This window comes from Nerophis lumbriciformis, linkage group LG10 (assembly GCF_033978685.3).
Source record: "Nerophis lumbriciformis linkage group LG10, RoL_Nlum_v2.1, whole genome shotgun sequence".
Lineage (NCBI taxonomy): Eukaryota > Metazoa > Chordata > Actinopteri > Syngnathiformes > Syngnathidae > Nerophis > Nerophis lumbriciformis.
In genome coordinates, this window is record NC_084557.2 from 55,167,484 (window position 1) to 55,172,929 (window position 5,446).

The 5,446-nt window shown below is 53.9% G+C and overlaps 1 long non-coding RNA gene across 1 annotated transcript; it reads left to right on the top strand.

The window, feature by feature from the left end:
* Positions 1-422: 422 nt before the first annotated feature.
* Positions 423-4,252, top strand: LOC140679046 (uncharacterized). Its single transcript, XR_012050627.1, has 3 exons — positions 423-613; positions 2,261-3,596; positions 3,729-4,252. It is a non-coding gene; the product is annotated as an uncharacterized lncRNA (long non-coding RNA).
* Positions 4,253-5,446: the final 1,194 nt, after the last annotated feature.

Here is a 5,446-nt window from a genome sequence, read left to right on the forward strand (position 1 = left end):
GTTAGGGTTAGGCACTGTCCATCAACAATCCGCCCAGTGACCCCCCACCAGACGCACACCCCCCAGGGACCCCAAATGAACACCATCGAACGCGGTGTCAGACACATCAACCACTGATACAATTTTCAACATGCGACGCGTTTCGGCCTTCTTTGGCCTCTTCAGGCATGTATTGTCTGAGCTTCAACATTTTTTTACTCTCAACAGCATGATGGGTTAGGGTTAGGGTTAGGGTTAGGGTTAGGGTTAGGGTTAGGGTTAGGGTTAGGGTTAGGGTTAGGGGTTAGGGTTAGGGTTAGGGTTAGGGTTAGGGTTAGGGTTAGGTTTGGGGGTAGGTTTTAGGTAAGGAGAAGGGAATGGTTAGGGTTAGGGAAGAGGGGGGGTGGGGGGTATGGGAAAAATAAAGAAGGGAAAAACGGGAATGTGCACTGTCCGTCACAATCCAACGGGCTCACACTCACACCTCATTTAGGCCCCCTGGATGTCTGGTGCCCAATTTGGAGATCCAAAGGAGCTCCGCCCGGTGGCGTTGGGCGAGGCTCCATTTGGGATCCGTCTCTACGACAGTCGCCCGGACGGAAGACCACCCGTGTCGGAGAAAATGCTGAACCAGGTGAGTGTTGGTATTTTTATGCCTAACGATGTTGTACTTGTGTTGGGCGAATCTCCTAGCTAAGGTATTGCCCGTCTCGCCCACGTACATATCGCCACATCGTTGGCACCGAATCACGTACACACAGTTCCGGGTGTGTCGGCCGCCACGGCACAACGGCTGGAAAACCTTGCGGTTGTGGGGGTTCACCAACCATTGTGAGTGGCGGACAAGGGTGTCCCTCCTAGTGGAGGGCGGGTCTCTCAGTGAGCTGACCCTGGCCCTGACCAACAGATCATTCAAGTTGGGGTTCTTACGGTAGGCCGGCACCACGTAGCGCCCCGGCAGCCTCCCGCTACTCTCCGCAAAGGTCCGGAAGTGGTCTTTGACCTTCTTGGCGACCCGCACGGCCGAGGGAGAGTAGGTGGTGATGAGAGGGATCATGTCGGTCCCAGGGGGAGGCCCCTTCGGGTCCAAGAAGACCCTCAACTGCCGTCTGAGGAAGGACCTGGAATAGCCCCTCCCCCTCAGGGCAGAAAAGAGGGTCCTCGAGGCCGTCAGGAAGTCCTCCCTTCTGGTGCAGACACGATGGAACCTCAACAATTGGGATTTCACCAACCCCGCGAAGGTATGCTTGGGGTGGAAGCTGCTTTTGAAGAGGAGCGCGTGGGTGTCGGTCTCCTTGAAGAACACCCTGATGTCCAAGTGTTGCGTGTCGGCAAAGTCGGGACCCTTGAATGTCGTGGTGTCCAAAAAGTCGACCGATGTGTTGCTCGTGGTCGACTTGATGGTGATATTTTTATTGTGAGTGTTCAGCGTGTTTAAGAACACGCTGAACTCCTCACTGGAATGGGTCCAGACACCCCAGATGTCATCCAGGTACCGGAAGTAGTGGAGAGGACGTTTTGGGCAGGCGGCCAAGGCAGAGGTCTCCCACTCTGCCATAAAAATGTTGGCATACGCCGGTGCAAATTTCTTGCCCATAGCAGTGCCCTTAATTTGGAGGTAGAAACGACCGTCAAACTCAAAGTCGTTTCTCCTCAAATTAATGTCGAGGAGCTGCAGGAGCTCCTTTTCGGGCCTGCTAACGTCGCGGTACCTGTAGAAGACATTTTTGACAGCCTGTATCCCCTCATTTATATCAATGTTTGTATACAGGCTGTCAATGTCGATGGTAAACAAAATGGCATCTGGGGGAATGCAGACCTTCTTGATTTTATCAATAAAATCATAGGTATCCCTGAGGTAGCTGTCGTGCAGAACGGACAGCGGCGTCAGATAATGATCGATGAACGCCGCCGTTCTGTACGTCTCGCTGCCGCAGTCAGACACAATGGGTCGCCCCGGAGGGATCTCGTGGGGCTTGCTCCACTTGTCTGGCTCCTTGTGAATTTTAGGGAGCATGTAGAACCTGCGGGGGCGAGGATCCGGCTCCCCCATGAGATACCTATGTTGTTTAAAATTGATAAATTTTTTAAGTAGAAGATTATCCAGAATCTTTTCTACCATGGGAATAGTTTGCGGATAAATAGGTTCCGGCAGTGGTTTATAATACGTCATGTCACTCAACTGCCGAGAACCCTCCCATATGTATTGCGATCTGTCAAAAATGACAACAGCACTCCCCTTGTCGGCTGGTTTGATCACAATATGTTTGTTTGTTTTTAGACTATGAAGGGCCTCGACTTCTCCGCGTGTCAAATTGGGAGCGACCGCAGGTGCGCAACCCGAACCGGACATGGAGAGCCCGTCGGACCGGACCATAGCCTGGAATTCCGGAGGCATAAGTCCAGGTGAGGGCTCCCAGCCGGAACGGGCTGTGAACGGTGTAGGTCCGAGAGAATCTTGTTTCTCATAGTATACCTCAAGTTTGACACGTCTGTGGTAGCGCTGGAGGTCAAATTGAAGTTGATGATGCCAGTCGCTACTGAGATTAGTGGAAGGAATGAAGTTGAGGCCCTTATTGAGGAGGGAGATTTGTAAGGGGGTTGGCGTGAAATTATGGGCCAAATTTACCACGTTCTTATTACCCCCCCGAGCGATCGGGATTATGGGGATGCCAAGTTTAAAAAGTCAAGCCAGTGCTTGAGCATCAACTTGGCCGTGTCCCGAGTCCAGTGGACCAGGTCGGGTTGGGTCTCAAAGTCCCGGCTGTCGAGAGCCGGGATGTGAGCATAATTGTTCCTGATTAAACTATTCAGCAGCCCGAGGTTGTTTTTCTGCTCAACGGGCAAAGCGGCCGAATAGTTAATCAGGGGGATTAGCACTCGGGCCCGTGGGAAGGTAGCCACGGCCATCCTGAGTGCCCCTTGGAGCTGCTTAATAGCGGTCTCCTTAACTTTCTGCTCACGATGGTTGATCCCAAAGGCTAGAACCAACACTTCAACCGGTGCAGCAATTACGGTCTTGCGTAGGATGGCCTCCGCGTGTCTAAAACTGGCGCCCGGGTAACTGTCGATCTGAAGGTCGTCGACGTAAAAAGGTGGTAGGTGGGACAGATTGGAGTCGCCGATCACCAAGAATTTCTTGTTGGCCGACAACTTCCAATCCATCATCCTCCTACTCGAGACCATGTGTCTAGTGGGTCTACGGGGGGAGGCACTAGCCGTATCCTCTACCAACTCGACACATTCTGGAATAGACAGGTGTTGTGGAGTATCTGGGACGGAAGGCCTCTTGTGTGGCTTCCTTTTTAGTGCCCCAGGGAACAAATGTGCCCAATCGGGGGACTCCTGAGGAAGCATCTCCTGAGGGGGCGTCTCCTGAGGAGGCGTCCGCTGCAAGGGTGAGTCCTCATAGTCCACCATAGGAGCCCCGGAAAGTGTGGGCCCCCGTGGTGAAAATTCACCCTGTGGTGCCGTCTCATCTGCCGTCTCAGGCTGGAGAGGGGACCAGTCGGGGGTCGCGGAAGAGTAACGAGGGGACATCACCGAAGAAAGCCCCCGCTCCTGTTCTTCATCCCGAAAGTCGATCAGGAGAGGCGAGGAGGCCGTGGGTCCCCCTGGTGAGTCATCGTCGTCCTCTGTATGGGTGGGGGTGTCCTGGGTTTGATCCGCCCCGGAGCTTGTGGACCCACGTGGTGAGTCATCGTCGTCCTCGGTCTGAGTGGGGGTCTCCTGTGTGTCTTGTCTTGCAGGTGATCCCAGAGGAAGCCTCCTGCGAGATGCAGGAATAAGCTGGGTGGGCGGAGCCTCGCCGAGGGTGTCCTGGGCAGGCCCGCTGTCCGTGGCCCGGGGCTGTGTCACCCTCTGCTCCTTGGGTGGTTCCGGTCGACGAGGAAGGAAGATCGGGGCAACCCGTGCTGGAGGGATTGCTTCCCGATCCACCTCAGGAGACCAATCTGGAGCCACGGCGTCGGTGCTGGTAGCCACCGAGACCCGGGCGACGACCCGAGCCGGAGGGCTGCTAGCCCGTACCACCCCAGGAGCCCCGTCAGGGCCCGTAGGGTCAGTATGGGTGCCCACCGATACCCGGGTGGCGGTCTGGACCGGCAAGGACTGGGCCGGGCGTACCACCTCCGCGTTGACAGGGGGGTCGGCGAAGGCCGCGACGATCAGAGCCTCGGCCTTCCCGAGGGTGTCCCCCATCAGTCTGCGTCCCAGATGTTTCTTGGCCCATGTAGAGGCCAGCTGAAAAGCGGGTCTCCAAACCTCGTCAATAAAACTGGTTATCTTGTCCAATTCCACTTGTAGAGTGTTTTTATAATGGTCTCTTAAAACCTCAACCGTCGTTAATGCCCAAGTCCTGGCATTGCACCTGATAAGCGTCTCAACGTCAGGGTTGGAGACCGCTGGTTTGATCATGGTGGCAAGCGTCTCTTCCATTTTTATTATGGACTGGGGGTGAGTGTCTTTTGTAACATTATTCAAATGATGTGTTATTTTGATAATATTATAAAAACACTGTGCTTTTAAATTCCCCTCCATGGACGTTGGGGAGTTGTCAGGGGGTGCAGTCCTCCGAGAAGCGTCCTGACGCTTCTTGCGTGTCTTCTTGGGACGGGGAGGATTGCGGGGACGTCTTTGAGGCCAATGTTCAGGTAAGAAATAGTCCTGAGAATAATGTCTGGGAGGCCTAGAGTCCATGTCTCTACTAGTATTACGGGAGCGCCCATTCCTCCTGGAAGCATCCCGGCGTTTCCTCCGTGTCCCCCTGGGGGGAGGAGGATAGCGGGGACGTCTTTGAGGGGAATATTGTGGCCTAAAGTACTCCTGAGAGTGCTGTCTTGAAGGCACAAAATTCCTATTTTGGCGTGTGTTTCTCCTATAATTCCACTGAGGGGCGCTGCGGCGCTCCTCTGAGTGTAGATCATTAAAATGGCGGCGTGTCTGCGGGTAGGGGCGACGCGGATAGGAATCCTGCCGTCCCCGTGCTACATCCGCATAAGACCTCTGGGGCCGCTGCTCATCCCACTGAGAAAAATATTCCTCCTGGTCATAATGACAACGTTCATCATCCTGGGCGAGCCACTCTGAAGGCGCAGCCTGACGTCGCCGTGCGCGTCTTCGCCCCGACCTGACCGGAAGCCAGTCGTGTTCGAACCCATCCGACATATTGCAAAATTATTTTAATATGTCGCTGGTGTGGATGATGTAAAAAACTGGTTGGCGAAAAAAGGTTTGTTCGCTTTATAAAAATAAATTGTCTTTATTCGTTTCCTTTGTGAAAAAGAGAGAACGGAATGCTCGGAGGCGGGACTTCCGCCGAGGTCAAGATAATCACTTCCGGTTGATGGCTGGCTGCATAAACGGTGAGATACGCTTTTTTGTTCAAAAATATGCTGTATCTCGCGCTAATGAGCCACCGGAATATCTCGTGAGTAAAAATAGCACATGTAGTATCAAAAATAGGCTG